Source organism: Dreissena polymorpha, chromosome 9 (assembly GCF_020536995.1).
Source record: "Dreissena polymorpha isolate Duluth1 chromosome 9, UMN_Dpol_1.0, whole genome shotgun sequence".
In the NCBI taxonomy this organism is placed as follows: Eukaryota; Metazoa; Mollusca; class Bivalvia; order Myida; family Dreissenidae; genus Dreissena; species Dreissena polymorpha.
Window position 1 is genome coordinate 8586496 of NC_068363.1, and position 22120 is coordinate 8608615.

A 22120-nucleotide genomic window follows, 5' to 3' on the forward strand; every position below is an offset into this window, starting at 1 on the left:
GCGATATGGTGGAATGTGACAATAAAAGATGCAAAATGAATAGATGGTTTCACAAAAGATGTGTTGGGTACACAATGACAAACCAAGATGAAAAATGGTTGTGTCCATACTGCACATGGTAATTTGAGATGAACAAGCACTGAGATAAAGGTATGTGATTATGGTACAACAATTATATCTTAATGTTTATAAATATGATATCTATTTAGATATAATGTAATGATATCCTCCAGTACAGTTACTTTTATGGTGTCATTTCCATTATAACAAATTAATCTATCTCGTCCAATAAAATGCAATTTATGCCTTCGACATCCAGCCCCGGAAAAAGGGGGGGGGGGGATAACTTCCTATATACGGGTATATAGGGATGTGCCGAAAATACGGGGTGAGTTTTTCGACTAAAATTACTGATATGGGTATGGTTTTGAGAATCTAAGTATAGATATGTGTATTGAAATCCGAACTTTGCTTGTATTTAAATGCATATATATTTGAAAGTATTTTAAGTATCAAAATGGGTTTGATAAATTTCATACTGGATTTACAAATAGACAGATAATTCAATAAGTATACTGGACAAATCGTCATTGATTGCATTGGACTCCGAATATACAACGAAAAAAAGTCTAAAGGTATATTTACAATGATATGCACAACCATTTTTGTACTTCAGTCACTTTTTCGCAATTTAATTTAAACCACACCATTATTGATAACGTTTGTTTCGAACGCTAACCATTCTGACCATTTTTTTACAAACCCGCGATCACGTAGAAGCGAGTTATTTTATGCCTATGGAAGTTTTCTAGTATGCATGACAAACACAAGATCCAAAATGCGTTTTGGGCTCGTTCGAATTTTTAACAAATATTTTACTGTTAACTAAAATGCCACGTCCGACTTGTCATTAAAATCCAGAGAGTCAAACGAAATGCACATCCACATTATGCTCTCTTTCAATTTATCTTACATTTTTTTAACCACATACACATGTCTGCTCTTTTTTTAATCTTATCGAAGTTTACAATAATGCATGACAAACAAACAATCCTAAATACGTTTTGCATTTGATGATGCTTTGAATAAATAATTAACTGTTAAAAACAAACCACGTTCATATGTCGTCGCTAATTCTATCGAAAATGCGTTTAAACTATGTGTCGTATTCTGAGAAAACTGGGCATAATGCATGTGCGTACAGTGTCGTCCCAGATTAGCCTGTGCAGTTCGCACAGGCTTATGAGGGACGACACTTTCCGCCTTAATGGTATCTTTGCTAAGAAGAGACTTCATTTAAACGAAAAATGTCATAACAGCGAAGAGTGTCGACCCTGTTTAGCCTGTGTGGACTGTATGTTAAATATTTTGAGGTTAAACTAGTTTTTTTCGTCACTGAAATGACCACACACGATATACGTCACAAATCTCCTAATTTAAATGTAAAGCTACAAGGCAATGCAAAATTAATAAAACATTATCTTATGAAAATGAATGAAGATGTTTCGATTAAAGATTTATAAATTTACGGAAAAAGATTTTATGTTAGTCAATTGTGTTTTGCTATGAGCAGGGATGTGCGAATAACTGTAAACTTTTGCTGAGCAAGTCATTCATGCTATAATACAGAATTGCAGTTTACCTACATATTTTTCAAAAGGTCAGATAGCTTAATTGGTAGAGCAACCCAGGCCGGTATCATTAGATGGCTCATGGGTGGGTTCGGGTTCGAATCCCGATCTGAACTTCGTAGGTAAACTTGTGGTTGCAAGGCTGGAAACGGATAGTGTGACAATTTGTTTTCGGCGGGGTTTTGGGCTAACCGTTCAGTTCATCAGTTCGTCTAGTCACATGAAACCGTTTAATATGGCCTGTTTGTTGTTTAATTGCTGATTAACATATTTGACACAAATCGTGCAGTCCCGCTTTAACTCCTTATTTATGTTGGCTATATTGCACTTTACCGGTACGCTGCCATCATGGATTCCGAAATTTGCGCAACTTAACACTAATTATAAGGGCTTGGGTTATAGTGCGTACCGGTAAAGTGCAATTGCCCCGGACTGTTTAGTTGCTCTTATCCGCAGATGGTATTCGAACCATATATACTTCAGATGAGTGCAGACATAAGGTGATTTTATCTATTTTACAAACAGCAGCTTTTGTGCGATTTTAAAACAAAAAAGTTACTTAGTTACAAGGACTGTTATGTTGCTCTTATCTGCAGTTGGTTTTCGATCCATAAATGTTTCTTCCCGATTTGTGCAAAATAAGGGTTTATATGAACTACACGGTCGGCAAATTATCACCATTTTACAAACGGAAGCTTTTGTGGGCTTTTCAAACATTGCCTCGTGTGACCTTTTAAACTGCAAATATATCGTTCTAAATCATAAAACAATTTCAATGAAATGTACATGTAATTCTTTGGAAACGTTTTTCTAAGCAAGTTAATCATGCTATTCAACAGCATTGCAGTTTACCCATATATTTTTCAAAAGGTCAGAATAGCTTAATTGGTAGAGCAACCCAGGCCGGAATCATATCTTATTTAGATGGCTAATGGGTGGTTTCGGGTTCGAATCCCGATCTGACCTTCGTAGGTAAATTGTGGTTGCAAGGATGGCAACGAATAGGATGACAATCTGTTTTGGGCGGGGTTTTTGGGCTAACAGTTCAGTTCATTAGGTCACATGAAACCCTTTAATATGGCCCGTTTGTTGTTGAATTGCTGATTAAAGTAATAATTGAAAGTTCATTTCCTTACTTTTTAATAAAAGTCTTTACGAACTCCAGGTTCTTCTGCTAGAAGTGCCTTTAATGATTTAATTCAAATATTTTCTGTATATAAGTTGTGAGTTAGTTTCTTCACGGTGCGTATATTGTATATTGTCATCTAGATTTGCGTGTGTAAAAAAAACCGTTAAAACAGGCCGACTTTGTCCGCGATTTACAGGCCGACTACGACCCTGCCATACAATATTTTGATATGGTTAGAATCTGTAGAGGATCTTCTTTACAACGGTACCATTATAATTAATATCGGACGAATAATAATGCATTTATAACCATTTATATCGGTTCCGGGTTTTCTTTACGGCATTAGCGTGTGTAAAAAAAAACCGTTAAAACAGGCCGACTTTGTCCGCGATTTACAGGCCGACTACGATCCTGCCATAAAATATTTTCATATGGTTAGAAAATGTAGAGGATCTTCTTTACAACGGTACCATTATAATTAATATCGGACGAATAATAATGCATTTATAACCATTTATATCGGTTCCGGGTTTTCTTTACGGCATTTGCGTGTGTAAAAAAACCGTTAAAACAGGCCGACTTTGTCCGCGATTTACAGGCCGACTACGACCCTGCCATACAATATTTTGATATGGTTAGAATCTGTAGAGGATCTTCTTTACAACGGTACCATTATAATTAATATCGGACGAATAATAATGCATTTATAACCATTTATATCGGTTCCGGGTTTTCTTCTCGGCATTTGCGTGTGTAAAAAAAACCGTTAAAACAGGCCGACTTTGTCCGCGATTTACAGGCCGACTACGACCCTGCCATACAATATTTTGATATGGTTAGAATCTGTAGAGGATCTTCTTTACAACGGTACCATTATAATTAATATCGGACGAATAATAATGAAGTCATAACCATTTATATCGGTTCCGGGTTTTCTTCTCGGCATTTGCGTGTGTAAAAAAAAACGTTAAAACAGGCCGACTTTGTCCGCGATTTACAGGCCGACTACGACCCTGCCATAAAATATTTTGATATGGTTAGAATTTGTAGAGGATCTTCTTTACAACGGTACCATTATAATTAATATCGGACGAATAATAATGAAGTTATAACCATTTATATCGGTTCCGGGTTTTCTTTTCGGCATTTGCGTGTGTAAAAAAAAACGTTAAAACAGGCCGACTTTGTCCGCGATTTACAGGCCGACTACGACCCTGCCATAAAATATTTTGATATGGTTAGAATCTGTAGAGGATCTTCTTTACAACGGTACCATTATAATTAATATCGGACGAATAATAATGAAGTTATAACCATTTATATCGGATCCGGGTTTTCTTTTCGGCATTTGCGTGTGTAAAAAAAAACGTTAAAACAGGCCGACTTTGTCCGCGATTTACAGGCCGACTACGACCCTGCCATAAAATATTTTGATATGGTTAGAATCTGTAGAGGATCTTCTTTACAACGGTACCATTATAATTAATATCGGACGAATAATAATGAAGTTATAACCATTTATATCGGATCCGGGTTTTCTTTTCGGCATTTGCGTGTGTAAAAAAAAACGTTAAAACAGGCCGACTTTGTCCGCGATTTACAGGCCGACTACGACCCTGCCATAAAATATTTTGATATGGTTAGAATCTGTAGAGGATCTTCTTTACAACGGTACCATTATAATTAATATCGGACGAATAATAATGAAGTTATAACCATTTATATCGGATCCGGGTTTTACCATAAAGATTTCCGGATAGTTCCGGGTTTTATACCTCCCCTGCTCTATACGCTAGGTTTTGCACGTCTGCACATAACATCAACCAGGAGGTTTTCACTTTTGTCGGAAAGTCAATATTTCACGCTGCAGAAACAAAACAAAACTTTGAAGGTAAATTGTGAAAATCTAAACGTATGGGAGACACTTTTCTAGGTAAATAAACAAAGCACAGGGATGAAATAAATGAGTAATGAAGCCAAAACTAGGATTGCATTCTGTTTGAAAGTTCTGTGCATGCCATGAATAGCAACCACCGCACCTACCTAATTCAGGGGAGATAAGTTTTTTGTATATTCACGAAAACCGACCCCACTGTTGGTTGCCAAAATACGCGTCAATTACTCGTTGAAAACGTATTTTTAGCAAATAAAAAGTACATGGATTTAATAGAACGATGAACAAACTTGGAGAATTAGACCACCATATTTCGCGATCGCGTTGATTTCTTTGCCATTTTTTATGGTAAGTTTTCATTTTAAATTATTTATATGTTATATTACGAATTCTAAGTATTTAATGGTTTTATTTAGAAGAAAAATGTATACTTTACATAATAAAAAATAACAATCTGAAATATTTTGCGGGTATATGTTATATTTGTTATTTTATAATTACCTGGTAAAATACAACAAGGGATGTAAGTGTTACATTGTAAACAAACAACAACAACTTGGCTGTAACACTTGAGAAGTTTATTGGTTTGGTTAATAATATAATTATAATACTTACACTGGTGTCCAGTCATTACACCCCCTGGACGTTGCACCCCTGGTCTTTACACCCTCTAAGCCTGGACATTACACCACCAAGATATTGATTAGATTAGAAAGGTGTAATCAACTTATGAACCACTAATTGGATTTGTCATGTAAGTACTCCTATAAATATGAGGTCGATTTACATCGACCTCATATCGTTTAACGTTATTTTGCAATAGCATCGTTCCGACATGAATTCATGTCGGAAGCTTTAACGGCATCAAATTCATATAACAGCACAGAATAATCATGCAATAAATTATTAAACATAAAATATAAACATTATTTTACTAATTGCATTAGAAAAATGTTTATACAAACTTACAAGTAATGATAGTCCAGACCTTAAAACACTACCACTGTTCAAATTCCATATTGTTGCCATATAGCACTGTGTAAATTGAAAGTTGCATAATGTTACCTCATTGGTCGGTTATAAATACATTGTTTCTCTATATATAGTATTCGATTTAGACGAAAATAATAATTAACGTGGAATGTCATATTAGTTTTCCATTAAAACTTTGATCTTGCCGTGTGTGTTTATGGACGTTATTTATAAAGTTATACTTATTTCTGTAATTCATTAAGAATTAGAACGTGTAGCCCTTTTTGTTAACTGTTTTTAGCAAACGATTCGCGGCTTAATAAGACACGGAAAATAGTTAAAGCGACACTTTCATTTAAAGGTTTAATGTGAACAAATTAAATGAAACCTTTTTTGGTATTAATATATTTTATTGACATGTTAAATTCGATACTTGAAAAGGTGTTTAGTCTTTAAAAAGATGTCGCTGATATTGTTAATTTCAATAACTGTTAATATGCTTAATGTTGTATAAGAAATTGAATAGTTTCACTGAGTTGTATTCCCGCCTAAAATCCGATATCGTAAAACGCGCAACGGTTAAGAATAAGGTCTGAATAAGTTTAGGTATTCAGATCCGAATATCAGCAGCTGTGCCAGCTGGGAAGCCCCGTTTTGGCTTTAACAACCGCAAGCGAATCAACATACTTTTTTAAGTCTTGCACTAAGACTCCATGATCACAAGTATAGGTCCCTGCTTTGGCGTATGACACCATAGTGTTATTTAGTATTGGTCGGCTCAGTATCTGATCATAAAGAGATAATTGGTTTGTGCTGAACACAGTGGCAATAAAACCACAGATCTATCAATAAACACGATTATTGAGATATCTTTTATTGAACACCGCGATAAAAATGCTCAAACCATGGACTAGATAACACGGATAAGAAACATGGCAACATTCTCAGAATCATCACTGCTATAAGTGTAATCACCTAACAATTCGTCTAAAAATAATTTATATATTTGAGTTGAAGACGATGTACTGTTGTATAAGTCTGAATAAACTATCTGTCTGCCTGTCTAAATCTAAGCCGTCATCGTCCCAGTGAAAAAAATCTGATTTTGAATAGTTGGACATGATGCCCTGATGTCAAAATACGAAATGACCTGCGTAACACCGACCGTGATTTTCAAGAATCTTTAATAAATTGATAATTTAAGGTAAATAACATTTCATATAATTATACATAATTCCCTCGTTTATAATTAACAGCAAACGATGAATGTTTTTGACACCCATTTTATTTCAAGTATGCATGCAAAGCCGAATAAAATCGAGAGGATCCGCTATATACGCTGTTTCATCATATATTTATCACCCTTTCTGTGTTATAAACAAGAGCTGAAATCGTTAATTTATTAAGATTTATTTATAATAAGCTTTATTGATATGTTTCGTGAACAAAATACCACAATATATTCCATAAAAAATGTAATAATCATGGCAAAGGAAATTCAATGGCCGGTTTCTAAACAAAAGCATAATTGCCAAGACCGTAGCATCAGTTCATTGCGTTAGGAACGCGCGCTACTTTCTTCCGCCTTCATTACTTTCGTTTTTTAACAATTTTTTTTCTATCGTATACACAATTCTATTCTCCTAAGCAAGATGTAATTTTTAAAACTGAACTCCAAATATAAACGCTACAAATTGGTATTAAGTACGAACATGTCAACCGTAAATCTAGATTCTAAAACTCAAAAACGGTATATTATTTGCAAAAGTTTAAGTTATAACTCGCCGGGCTGTCGAAATCAGAAGAACGCTACAAATTGGTATTAAGTACGAACATGTCAACCGTAAATCTAGATTCTAAAACTCCAATACGGTATGATATTTGCAAAAGTTAAAGTTATAACTCGCCGGGCTGTCGAAATCAGAAGAAAAACTTAATATATGTTTGTATATCTGTTTACTAAGTAACGTAAGCTTTCTAATGATATATAATTTGTCAAAATCGGCCGAGAAATGAAACTATAATTCAACAAAAGACGTGAGTGGGTACATCAAAATGTATAACCTCGGCGCTTCGCTGTATGCTAATTGTACAAGATCGATAGCCACAACACGGAAAAAAGCGCGGTGGTAAAACATAAAATGTGTATTTCTTGTGTTTATCTCGCTATAAATCCATTAATAACAACGGGAGTATACTAAAACGTATATTTTTTGAAAGAGGAATTAATAAGCAACAAGATAACGTATAAACCAATAAAATCGAATGAATAGTTTTTGCATAAGATTGAATTTAATACAGTAAGGGTCAAATACTCGAATCATCTCCTATCAATATACACTCCGTGATACAACTGATAGTTTTAACACACACATATAGGTTTCATTTAATTAAAAAGTACAGAGAGCTAAAAAGTAGTGCTGCAACAATATACCGGTATATCGGTATATATCGCAATACACAATCCGCATATTGTATTGCGATACGATTTTCGTCATACCGGTACGAAAATTTTACAAACATGCGTCTACATTTCGTTCAGAAAAGCCATCCAAAATAATGATATCAAGGTAAACAAAACAAAGCAGTATTTTGTAAAAATAAATTGTTACGTACAAATGGCATTCTAAAAAGTCTATTATACAGAGTAGCGTTGTTACATGGGAGCATCAATTCTATGCTTTTAAACGAATTATCGTTGAAATAATTACGCACAACTAAATGTTTCTTTCGATTCTGAAATGAGCATTATTAAATTTGTAATCCGAATTTCGGAAACATGCTTCCGAAATGTAATGCTAACGCGACAATAAAAAAAGTGCATTATTCTTTTTCTCAATAAAAAGCGAAAGCGCGCAAAAATTATACAGACATGTAGAACGTCGCGTGCAAAGTGTGCGTGTATTTGTGTTGTATAAAACAGGAACATCACGTCAGGCGATTTACGCATGCTCAGTGGGAAAAAAAAACGCCCGATTGGAAGTTATTTCATCACATCTTTAAATAGTAACAAATGCCAAAATGTATTTGATATGTAAGAAAATTGGTGAATGTTTGTGTTTTGTGTTATTCTTGAGCATTTTTATAGTAAACATTTACCAGAATTTGCTTTAAAACTGGAATATACGGGATTATCGGGTAATTGGCCAGTCATAATTTTGGTACAAGTAAGCAATATATTGCGATATATTGCAATACGGGTTTTTGAGCTGACAATATATCGCAATACGCTTTTTGGCGTATTGTTGCAGCACTACTAAAAAGTGATGTGGTTTGTTGTACAACAACAATTGGTTATGTGTTACCTATTCAAAAAATAATTTCGTTCAAGATAATTCAATGTAATTCTATAAACGACAAACACACTTCGTGTGTTGTGTATGTTTATTTTTAAAAATGTACATAAGTGGTTTAAAAGCACAATTTTTACACATTTAAGAGGTAATCGCTCATATTTATGTCTAATTAATGATAATTTTATGCATTAGCAAAGATTTAACGAGAAAAACTGAAGTTTAAGTTGAACTCAATTTGCTATAGGAAAACGACGGTAGCCGTTTAGACGTAAGCGGGGTAGCTTACGTCTAATTATTTGGACTATCATGTAAGATGACACTGATGAGATTAATGGTTGCTCAAATTATTTAATTGAGCAGCCATCATTTAAAACATTAATTTTTATTTCACCAGAATGACTGTAACAATATGCATCTAAATAATAAATACTTTTTTTCAAATATATACAGACAGAAAAAACTTGAAGAAATAAAAATAAAGATAAATAAAATAAATATTTAGAATAAACAAAACACAATCTTAATTCATATACATTTATTTTTATTTCACCATAATGTAATAATATTGTAGTGTCCGTCAGGATGGGTTTATTGGTTTTCTTTGTGAGTTATATTCTTACAACAAGACTGGCGGCAGTTTAAATATATATATATATATATTTATTTAAACGGTTAAAAATGTTATTTCAAATATAGACAAGTTTGGGTGGACACTTTCTCGAAAGTACTTTTTAAAGTTAGTTATAGTTACCCAAGATGTTTTACTCACTTTACTGCCCAGTCAAGTGGAGCTACCAAGATGGCATTTGTGCTGACAATTTTGAAAACTACCGCCCTTATATACTTTCTCAAAAGTGCCCACGTGACCTTAACTGACCAATGACCATATGACAGCCTGCCAGCATTATCCCAATCAGCCAATAGGATTCTGACAGCTCGTAAAATCAACCAATCACAATCTGTCAGCCTGAGCTGTCAGAATCCACCATGATGCTGGCAAATTCGGCGTCCTAGCGGCCATGACAGGTCAGATTTATTCATAACATTTACATACAAATGCATAAATATGGCCTGTCTATAAACAACAGGAACAAATGGAAACAGTTAATGTCATACTTGGTGTTCTATTCATGCACTTTATAATTCGTTATAATGGAAAAGTAATGGTAATTACTAGTATTATTAGTAGTATCACTATGAAACTGCATTCCACGTAAGTATAAACATGACCGGACTGGGTCATTACAATATTACAATATGCATCTAAATCATAAATAATACAGACAGAAAAAACTTTGAAAACAAAATAAAATAATGATAAATACAATAATTATTTAGAATAAACAAAACACAATCTTAATTCATATACATTTATTTTTATTTCACCATAATGTTATAATATGCATCAAAATCATAAAGACTTTTTTCAAGAATATACAGACAGAAAAAACTTTGAAAATAATTTTACTGCAGACTTCAAAGTTCATTAATTACAATATCATTAAACTTTAAAGTCAGAATTGATAATGAGGGATCATTGAAGAAATACTTTTTTATATTGAAACACAATTAACAGGAATCTGTCACTTACTGCAGGGACCTTTGTTTGTATAGGTCCCTGCTTACTGTAGCAATCAAAGCATGTTTTCACAGTTTATGGGAGGGCCCTAATTGGCACTAGTCTGTGTATCTTTTATGGCCCCTAATAAACAGTTAGAGGGTCTTTGTCTGGCCCTAATGTGGCCCAAATAGGTCCAATGTTTATTTAAATGGCCCAGTGTTACTGTTAGTTTTACAAACTGTGTTTCATAAATGATGACGCAAAACTGTGTCAATGATTTAAAACACTAAATTGGGGCAAAATCGCATGATGTCATGGAGCTCAAATAATATAGATCTACAATGTTTATAATGGGAAGAAGAAAATGACTTACTGGTATCACCACATCTAATATGCTGCCAAAATCCACAATTATCACATGAAACAGCAAAATCAGAACTATTAACACGCTTTTTTATACAATTTGAATCAATACACCAAAATATTTGTTTTGGGGGCATTTTCACAGAGTAACAATGTATACCTATAGTATGATATTCTCTAAAATTGTTCTGGTATATATGGGGACAATGAGTAAAAACAATTTGCAATGAATATTTGTCTTATTAACTTTGTTACCTTTGATGTTTTGATATTCTTTTGCCACGACATAAAGATGCAATATTCTTTAGAATTCATAAAATCAAACAACAACATCTTCAAATGAATCTTAATAATAATGGTGTGAACAAACTCCTTTAATTTTAGGTGTTATTATTACACTTTGATAATTAACAAATTATTTGAAAAGATCAAAGAACAATGTTTTTCACACCAACAAATTGTTATTTCCTTATTAACACTGCACATCAAAGACAGACATACAGACAAACAAACAATAAAAGCACTTGGACAGACCCCCATTGGACAAACATTAAAGCAGAAACATCATTAATCAAGTGAAGTGTGCCCCATGGTAGGTGTGATCACACCTTAGTAACCTAATCAATTATGTTTACATCTTGGTGGGTGTAATGTCCAGGCTTAGAGGGTGTAATGACTAGGGGTGTAATGTCCAGGGGGTGTAACGACTGGAAATCCTTACACTTGTGTATGTTTTTTTTTATTTGATTGAACCCATTGAACTTGTTTTTGTGTAAACATTAAGGATAACAATAAAATATAACTGTTTTATTTATGAAACAAAATTTTACGATTTGTACCAAACTTCATTCGTACCAAATTTCATTTATTTTACAAAATTATTGAAAATAACATTGATACAGATAGTCGTACCTATAAGTATTGATTGAAATTTTATAGATTACACAGTCACTAATGAACTATGAGTGAAGACCTGTATGAGTATGATTCTGAAGGAACTGATGGCAGTGATGCAGTTATAGAGGTACAGACACTGGCAAGCAAGGGGAAAGCTAGGATTTTTTGAGAAAATCGTTTGATAAATAGTTTCACAATTTGTATAAGTGCTATGTTTTAAAAGCAATACAATTTATGTAATATATATTTTTGGAAGGTATAATTATTTTATATTCTTTAAAAGATATAAGATTATTAATTTAATTAAATGAGCAAATAAGATATTGATTTGATCATAACATTAAAACATAAATATGGCATATTTTAGATGATAGGAAATTATCTAATGCACTGACTTGTTTGTGTTTGACATGAAACAATAACTTGTTTGTATATTAAATAATGTTTAAAGTAACTATATACAATGTACAACTAATAACTATAAATAAATACATGTGTTTTAATACATTTATTACAATGTTGAAATACTGTTTTTATATAAAGATTTCAGATTCGGACTAAACTTTGCCGCCATCTGACAAAGAAACACAGCCACCTCTGGAGGAATGTGGTCAGGAAGTTGAATGGTCCCATTCACCATAAGGATATGTTGTAAGTCATGGTGAACGGTAAACATGTTAAAAAGTGTCAAGTGATTTTTAACAGGACTACATTTTTATGCCCCCGAAGGTGGGCATCTATTGATTGCATTTCCGTCTGTATGTCCGTCTGTCCGTCATACTTTTTCAAATGTCTGTGCTTTGAGGTTATATTTTACTTTTTACATAGAATGTCAATGGAAGGAGTAGCAGATTGCAGATTGTAAGCTATCATCCAAGTTATAAGACTACATCAATGTTCACTTCATTTTCATCAACACACAGCAATAACATCAGTATTGTGGTCTCACTGGAGCAATTAAGCACTGAAATGGATAAACATTTTTCACATTCACATGATATAAATGCCTTTTCCATTCTTTCTAACTATCATCAACAAACGTTAAACTAACAGTTCAATTTTTGAAATAATGCAAAATAAGGTTATGGTTGTTTTTTAATGTCATTGTTTTCAAATACATGTATTTGGTAATCATATAGTATTGCTTATACATATTTCATCTCTATCAGTATCCCCACGTTTTTCGGAAAAAAAGTGGGGATATTGTGGTGATGTGCGTCTGTCCGTCCGTCCTGGCCACCTGCTCCTCCTATACTATTAGCACTAGAACCTTGAAACTTTCATACATGGTAGTTATGAGCATATGTGCGACGGTGACAGTGACGGAATTTTGATCTGACCCTTGGGTCAAAAGTTATGGGGGTTGGGACGGGGCTGGTTAAGAGATTTTCACTCATTTTTTTATGTTATTTTATATTAACTTCTTCATTTCTGCACTGATTTACTTCATACTGATACTGAGCCGCTCTTATGACAATACGGTCAATCTCAACTATGCATGGCCCCATTACCAACCCTGGGGCACCCCGCCCACATAGGCCACGCCCACCCAAAATTGCCTTTTACTATAATTTCTTCATTTCTACACAGATTCACTTCAAATTGATACTGAACCTCTTTTATGACAATACAGTCAATCTCAACTATGCATGGCCCCATTACCAACCCTGGGGCGCCCCTGGGTCAAACATGCGTCGTGGGGATACGCGTCGGCCTCTGCCGCGCCATTTATAGTAATTTCTATGTTTTCAAGTGTAGTTATACTTATATAAAACTGGTAAAATTCTGCAGTTTTATAAGTATATTACTTAAACGACATTGTTCACAAATGCACAAATCTCTTAACAAATCTCTTTAGGTAAATTACGCAATTTGCAGATTTGCTTCACAGTATACCAGACACCTGTAAAATAAATTAATTTGGGTTCTTGTAATTTAATTGACAACAATATTAACATTGTATGCGAACACAATTATTACCTTAATCAGATTACACATTTTATTTACACAAAGTGTTTGTATTACAGCACATTTAAAAACGTTTATGGTACTCATTATGTTGAATATATGCATATGCTTTTAGAAACCGTCACCAACTGTTTCAATGTGTAATATTGTGAAAACATGGTTTTTATCTGTATTTTGCTGATTTTAGAAATTTGATTGTTATAAATTCATTAAAAGCAATATTATTGCACATAACATATTATTTATTAAATAACTTAGGTAAAAGAATATACAAATACGACATGTAGGCAGATATTGCTGATCTCTACAAGATATTGCTGATCTCTTCGGTAATCATGATAGTTTCCCAATATCACATACATATATCTAGATATGAATTCTGGGATCTGTTAAGATCCTTTCTTGTAAAACGGTTTCAGCTCAATTACTCGGTTGAATGAAACAAAAAGAGTTAATTTATTAAAAAGTGATCATTGAAAATGTGAAACTTTATATCATGGTTAATAAATTATAATGACTTGATAATGGTTTGATGGCTGGATTCAAGATCTATATGATAAGTGTAATGAATAATACACAACTGGTTTTAGCCCAATAAATTGAGATTTATTTATGCTATTATAATGGCACTTTGCATTGCACATGGTGTTTGTTTTGCAATTCAAAATTACTGCAGTTTCCGCCCAATAGCTTAACACATGAAATTATATTGTCTATCTTAATTGTTAATGCATTATTGGTAAAAATTATTATCTATTGTTTAACAAGTATAGCTTTACATATTCATTGAAGGTACTGGTTTGACACTTAAAATGACTTTGTAGTTTGAAATTCAAATTAAAAAGAAATGTCAGCATACAAAAGGCAGATATAAGCGTATAAGCACATTGTTCTTTAATAGGTTTATCGTAAAAAACAATCAGTGTTTCTTTGTTCCTGTCATTGATAAAACAAATAAATGAACTTGGTGAGGGTTGATACGCCTCAAATAGACTAAACATGATACCCCTCCCCAGTGAATTCCGTTCTGCTTAATCGTCATGCAAGCTCAATAGAAGATATGTTATACCTATTGAAATGTTACTTAAATAGAAATAACTTAAATGTTGCGTATCATTTTGTTTAGTTTAAAATTACAAATTTATTCTGTGTACGTATGCTAACCATGATATCTATTTTCTGCACTACTGTTAACTGGTATTGCAATAGGTTTTGAAAACAATGAATACATTTTGATAAAAAAAACAATATGAAAAACTAGAACACTTAAAGTTCTTGAGCATTTATAAGTTGTTTTCCACCTGCAATTTTTTAGTAATGCATAATTTGCAGTAAAAACTGAATTGTTACATGTATTCTTGTAAAATTGCAAATTTTAAGGTAGCGCACCCATAATGATTTCCTGCGATTTTTTTGAAGATTGAAGAGCCAGTGTAAAGTTGCTGTGGCTGAGTGGTTAAGGCGATAGACTTGAAATCTTTTGGGATTTTCCCGCGCAGGTTCGAATCCTGCATACTTTTTGCGATGCCTTTTTTTTTTTTCTAACGTAATTTGATTAAATATAGCATATAAGCTATGTTTATTATCCCCACGTTTTTCGGAGAAAAAGTGGGGATATTGTGGTGATGTGCGTCTGTCCGTCCGTCCTGGCCACCTGCTTCTCCTACACTATTAGCACTAGAACCTTGAAACTTACATACATGGTAGCTATGAGCATATGTGTGATGGTGACAGTGACGGAATTTTGATCTGACCCCTGGGTCAAAAGTTATGGGGGTTGGGGCGGGGCCGGGTCAGAGATTTTCACTCATTTTTTTATGTTATTTTACATTAACTTCTTCATTTCTGCACTGATATACTTCAAATTGATACTGAGCCTCTCTTATGACAATACGGTCAATCTCAAATATGCATGGCCCCATTACCAACCCTGGGGTGCCCCGGCCACATAGGCCACGCCCACTCAAAATTGCCTTTTACTATAATGTCTTCATTTCTACACCGATTCACTTCAATTTGATACTGAACCTCTCTTATGACAATACGGTCAATCTTAGCTATGCATGGCCCCATAACCTACCCTAGGGCACCCCGGCCACATCGGCCACGTCCACCCAAAATTGCCTTTTACTATAATTTCTTCATTTCTACACCGATTCACTTCAAATTGATACTGAACCTCTCTTATAACAACACGGTCAATCTCAGCTATGCATGGCCTCATTACCGACCCTGGGGCGCCCCGCCCACATAGGCCATGCCCACATAGGCCACGCCCACCTAAAATTGCCTTTTACTATAATTTCTTCATTTCTACACCGATTCACTTCAAATTGATACTGAACCTCTCTTATGACAATACATAATCTAAACTATGCATGGCCCCATTACCAACCCTGGGGCGCCCGGCCAACATAGGCCACTCCCACCCAAAATTGCCTTTTACTATAATTTCTTCATTTCTACACAGATTCACTTCAAATTGATACTGAACCTCTTTTATGACAATACAGTCGATCTCAACTCTGCATGGCCCCATTACCAACCCTGGGGCGCCCCTGGGTCAAACATGCGTCGTGGGGATACGCGTTGGCCTCTGCCGCGCCATTTCTAGTTGCATTTAAATTGTATTTAAATGAATCGAAACGTATTTAATGTTTATTTCATTTTCAATATTTGTCATCATAATTAATGCAGCAGTAATGTGGGATAAAGTAAAATCATGTATTATTTAATTTTTATCTCTATTTCAGGATTATTATTTTTATATTCCATCCTATGGTGATCGGAGACTAAGAAAACAGTGTAGATGAGGTATTATTGATATATTTAGTGTATATTATTTACATAAGTATTTTCACAGTCCCAATTTTCGAATTATGTACACAATGTTATTATTTAAACAAAAAATTATATGAGCCTCAATCTGGGAAAATCAGCTTTATGCATTAAGTGTCCTCCCAGATTAGCCTGTGCATAAAGTGTCCTCCCAGATTAGCCTGTGCATAAAGTGTCCTCCCATATTAGCCTGTGCATAAAGTGTCCTCCCAGATTAGCCTGTGCATAAAGTGTCATCCCAGATTAGCCTGTGCATAAAGTGTCCTCCCAGATTAGCCTGTGCATAAAGTGTCCTCCCAGATTAGCCTGTGCATAAAGTGTCCTCCCACATTAGCCTGTGCATAAAGTGTCCTACCAGATTAGCCTGTGCATAAAGTGTCACCCAGATTAGCCTGTGCATAAAGTGTCCTCCCAGATTAGCCTGTGCATAAAGTGTCCTCCCAGATTAGCCTGTGCATAAAGTGTCCTCCCAGATTAGCCTGTGCATAAAGTGTCATCCCAGATTAGCCTGTGCATAAAGTGTCCTCCCAGATTAGCCTGTGCATAAAGTGTCATCCCAGATTAGCCTGTGCATAAAGTGTCCTCCCAGATTAGCCTGTGCATAAAGTGTCCTACCAGGTTAGGCTGTGCATAAAGTGTCGTCCCAGATTAGCCTGTGCATAAAGTGTCCTCCCAGATTAGCCTGTGCATAAAGTGTCCTCCCAGATTAGCCTGTGCATAAAGTGTCATCCCAGATTAGCCTGTGCATAAAGTGTCCTACCAGATTAGCCTGTGCATAAAGTGTCGTCCCAGATTAGCCTGTGGAGTCCGCAAAGGCTCATCAGGCATGACAATTTCTACCCAAACTGGATTTTTGTTAAGGGGAGAGATCTTTAAACGAAAAATACATTAAAAGCGGAAAGCGTCTTCCCTGATTAGCATGTGCTATTTATTGTACATATATAACCATTTGAAAAAATGGTTTGTCATAAAATGTCATATAAATTAACTTTCATGTCATGAAATTACATTGTGCAGGTATAATAAATTAAATACTCATAACACAATTATGCACTTTAAATTATTATAATTTTACATTATATTTTCTTAATGAGGTATTTTTTTGGCAAAAAAGACACAGTATTTTTCATTATTATCATAAAATAAATGTGCATTTCAATTCATTACAGCGTGCAATCCAGGAGGGGGAAGTTCTAAATAACTTGTATACAGCACTGTCGAGCCAACCGGGTTTCCTTCTCTGTGTGAAATGTTTAATATATGTAAAATATGTTAATGCAATCTTTAATTCTGTCATATAAACAAATATATATAGTACTTTTTAATGTGGGGTTAGATTTTCTTTCAAAAATGTATATCCATTTATTACCTCCCCTGAATTTTGCAATTTTTATTCTATATTTAAACATTTACTCTTTTACATATAGGTTACAAACTGTATATTTTCTGATTCGTATTCACTAATTATTTAAGAAAATGTATGATTTGTCATTGATTATGGTAACATTAAAAATATGTGGTGGTTGCTACCATGAAATGGGTCAAATTTCTCAATTTTTCATTAAAAATGAGGTGGGTGGGGGGAAAGATCAAGGGCCATAGTTTCACAAGTGAAGAAGCCAGCCTTGTCTTTGGTTGTATTTTCAATGTATATTGCCTATGTTATGACACAGACACAAAAATGCTTTCTTGTGCCACTTTCTGTTTGCAATGGATTTGACTGTTTGCGGCCTTTCGGAACTCGAAATTTGGTCAAAAATATATCCTCTGCCCCCTAAAAAGAGAAAAGCATTTTAGTGCTTATAAACACGGAGCGTATATTGACAGGAGCTGAATCGAGTATTTGATTCTTACTGTAGTAAATTCAATTTTATGCAAAAACTAATCATCCGATTTTATTGGTTTATACGTTATCTTGTCGCTTATTAATTCCTCTTTCAAAAAATTTAACTTTGAGTATATTTCCGTTTTTATTAAGGGATTTATAGCGAGTTAAACACGAGAAATAAACATTTTATGTTTTACCCCCGCGCGTCTAACCTTGTCGATACTTTGTCACGTGACCAGTAGCTATCGATTAGCGTACATCGAAGCGCCGAGGTTATACATTTTGATGTACCCACTAACGTCTTTTTTCTAATTTTAGTTTAAACCTATTTATTTTAGCTCGATTGCGTCGAAAGCCTTAGGCTTATATAAACGCTCTCGAGTCCGTTTCCTGGGCCTAGAACCAGTACTTGGTGTCTTTGGGGGAGATTCAAAGAACGCTCCCACGGTGGGGATCAAACCCGTGACCTCCCGGTCGCAAGGCGGACACCATATCCATTACACCACGGCGACCTTTTTCTAATTTTACTTTTATTTCTCGGCCGATTTTGACAAATTATATATCATTAGAAAGCCTACGTTTCGTAGTTTTCAGATATATAAATATAAATGAAGTTTTACTTCTAATTTGGGCAGTCCGGCGAGTTATAACTTTAACTTTTGCAAATAACATACCGTTTTAGAATCTATATTTACGGTAAACATGGTCGTTCTTTATACAGATTTGTAGCGTTTATATTTGGAGTTCAGTTTTTAAAACTACATCTTGCTTAGGAGAATATAATTCTGTATACGATAGAAAAAAGGGTTTAAAAATGAAAGTAAATATGGAATGAATTTGTACGAAAGTAGCGCACGGTTATAACGCTCCGAACGTTTGGAGTTTTAGAATCTAGGTTGACATGTTCGTGCTTTATGCCGATTTGTAGCGTTTATATTTGGAGTTCAGTTTTAAAAATTGCATCTTGCTAAAGCTGGGTTCCCACTGCCGATCAGATCAACTCGATCAAGCCCGACCAAGCGGTCGGGTACTGGTCTAGTTCGGTCGGCATGAGTGGTCGGGTAGGTCGGCATAGGTCGGGCTTCGTACCCGATATTTTTTGACATGTAAAAAAATATCGAGTAGCGCTCAAGTAGGAAATGGATCGAGAAGCGCTCGGGAAGTGGTCGTGTATAAGTCGAGTAGAAGATCGAGTTTATCGTGAAGCAATCGTGTGGCGATCGGATTGACATCTTTTACACGATCTTTACCCGATCCGCTCGACCTCTACCCGAGTTATTTTAGATCGCAACACGATCCACTCGACCTCTATTCGATTTAATGTACAGATCTACTAGACTGCTACCCGACGGCTACTCGACCGTACACGATCACTTCCCGATTGCTATTCGACCATACACGAGCTCATGTCACTAAAACAAAACTCGCGTTCAAAACGTCGTGCATGTCTCTCATAACCTTCTTAGAATCGGACGAGTAAACATCCAAAGATGCCAAGAAAGGACAAAAAGGCGGCTGATACTGCTAAAACTAGTGGTACATGTACAGTCGCTGAGACTGAAGTAACTGTACCCCCACAGGAAGAGAGGAATGAACCACCTACACCTCCAATTGAGCTAGTGGAAAAACACCTTCCTCCTCCTCTAAATCTAATACAGCTATGGCCCTGTCTCTCTGGAGCTCTAACCATCTGGCCCACAACTGTACTTGTTCAAAATCCATGATGATTAAAGTGATAGGTGAACAACAATGTTAGAAGTTTTAATTCTCAAAGTTTCAATACACGACCGTTCGCGACTTTGTACGACCATCACGATCTGGTCTTGTGAACATCTGGTGGCGATCGAGCTGAAGTCCACTTGGTCGAGCTGAGATCATATAGGGCTCGCGTATAGGTCGAGATGATCGAGCGGAAATCGGAAAGAAGGTTGAGTGATGAATGAGTCGTGTGGGGGTCGTGTGTTATCGACAAGAGGTCGAGAAGAAGTCGTGTATACCCTTTTTATTTGAGCCTCTTGTTTATAACACAGACAGGGTGTTAATTTTATTACGAGACAGCGTATGTAGCGGACCCTCTTGATATTTTCGGCTTTGCATACTTCAAATAAAATGGGTGTCAAAATATTCATCGTTTATTGTTTATTTTCAAAGAGGTTATTATGTATAATTATATGAAAGGTCATTTACCTTAAATTATCAATTAATTAAAAATTATATAAAGATTCTTGAAAATCCCGGCCGAAAAATATCAAGAGGGTCCGCTATATACGCTGTCTCGCAATAAAATTAACACCCTGTCTGTGTTATAAACAAGAGCTGAAGTCGTTAATTTATTAAGCTTCATTAATAATTAGCTTTATTGATATGTTTCGTGAACAAAATATTTCAATATATTCCATAAAAAATATAACAATAATGACAAAGGAAATTAAATGGCCGGTAACTAAACACAAGCATAATCGCCAAGACCGTAACATCAGTTCTCTGCGTTAGGACCGCGCGATACTTTCGTACAAATTCATTCCTTACTTTATTTCATTTTTTAAACCCTTTTTTTATCGTATACAGAATTCTGTCCTCCTAAGCAAGATATAATTTTTTAAACTGAACTCCAAATATAAACGCTACAAATCGGTATAAAGTTCGAACATGTCAGCCGTAAATCTAGACTCTAAAACCGTGTGATAATTGCAACAGTTAAAGTTATAACTCGCCGGGCTGCCCAAATCAGAAGAAAAACACAATACTAGTACATATTTATATATCTGAAAACCACATAACGTAGGCTTTCTAATGATATATAATTTGTCAAAATCGGCCGAGAAATAAAAATATAATTTAAAAAAAATGACGTGAGTGGGTACATCAAAATGTAAAACCTCGGCGCGTCGATGTACGCTAATCGATAGCTACCGGTGACAAAGCATCGACAAGCTATTTGCCGATACGGTCCCGTTTCATATCCGTCTATTCTAGAGTCCGTATTATAAACGAACGAAGCAAATGAATTATGTTAGTATACATGCACTATGATGCAGAGCTAAATTCAATGAAACGATGTAAACAAGCACAATTTCAGTTTATTTTATTTAATACATAAAACAAAGATCAAAGGACCAGGATTAGTATAATAAATTCATTTTTAAAACCATATATACCGTATTGACTTAACGCAATAGTGTGCTATTTTACGAAAGTGAAACAAATTACCGCAAATATTTACCATTAACATGAAAACGAAAGTAGCGAGCAGCTGTACGTTTCATGTGTAGACTCGTAGAAATGAGGGACTGAAAATACATGCAGTGCTTTATACAGTCAATACAAATTGAAGCTGCAAGTCTTTATGTAATTTCATGTACATTACAAGTTTGGCATTATGTTCATTTGATTTATTAATAAATATTATTTATATTATATTAAAACAAGGCAGTAATAATTAAAAATATATATTGCTTTTATGTTTTAAGTTGTATGCTTAAACATTTTAAGTACTGCACATATCAAGGAGGTCTTCCGCAATCCTTCTTTCGTTTACACCTTACCAAGTGTCCCACTCATTATTATCTAGATATGCTTGCTCACATCCCAAAAGCGTAAGCTCGTATCCCACTGTCATTCACATGTGTCAGCTCATATCCCAACGTCATGCAGATGTGTCAGCTCATGAATATTCAATGACATTCATATGTGTTAGCTCATATTCCACTGTCATTTACATGTGTCAGCTCATATCCCACTGT

The 22120-nt window shown here is 34.8% G+C and overlaps 1 protein-coding gene across 5 annotated transcripts in view; it reads left to right on the forward strand.

Moving 5' to 3' along the window:
- Positions 1–4540: 4540 nt before the first annotated feature.
- LOC127846558 (uncharacterized) overlaps positions 4541–22120 on the forward strand; it is a 63859-nt gene continuing 46279 nt past the window's right edge. Inside the window, exon 1 of one of the 5 annotated variants that reach the window (XM_052377932.1) lies at positions 4541–4651. The gene's annotated coding sequence lies outside the window, so the exon portion shown is untranslated. Of the gene's footprint in view, positions 4652–21413; positions 21747–22120 lie in introns of those variants that run through there. The other 4 variants (XM_052377933.1, XM_052377934.1, XM_052377931.1 and 1 more) reach the window with 4 other exon arrangements.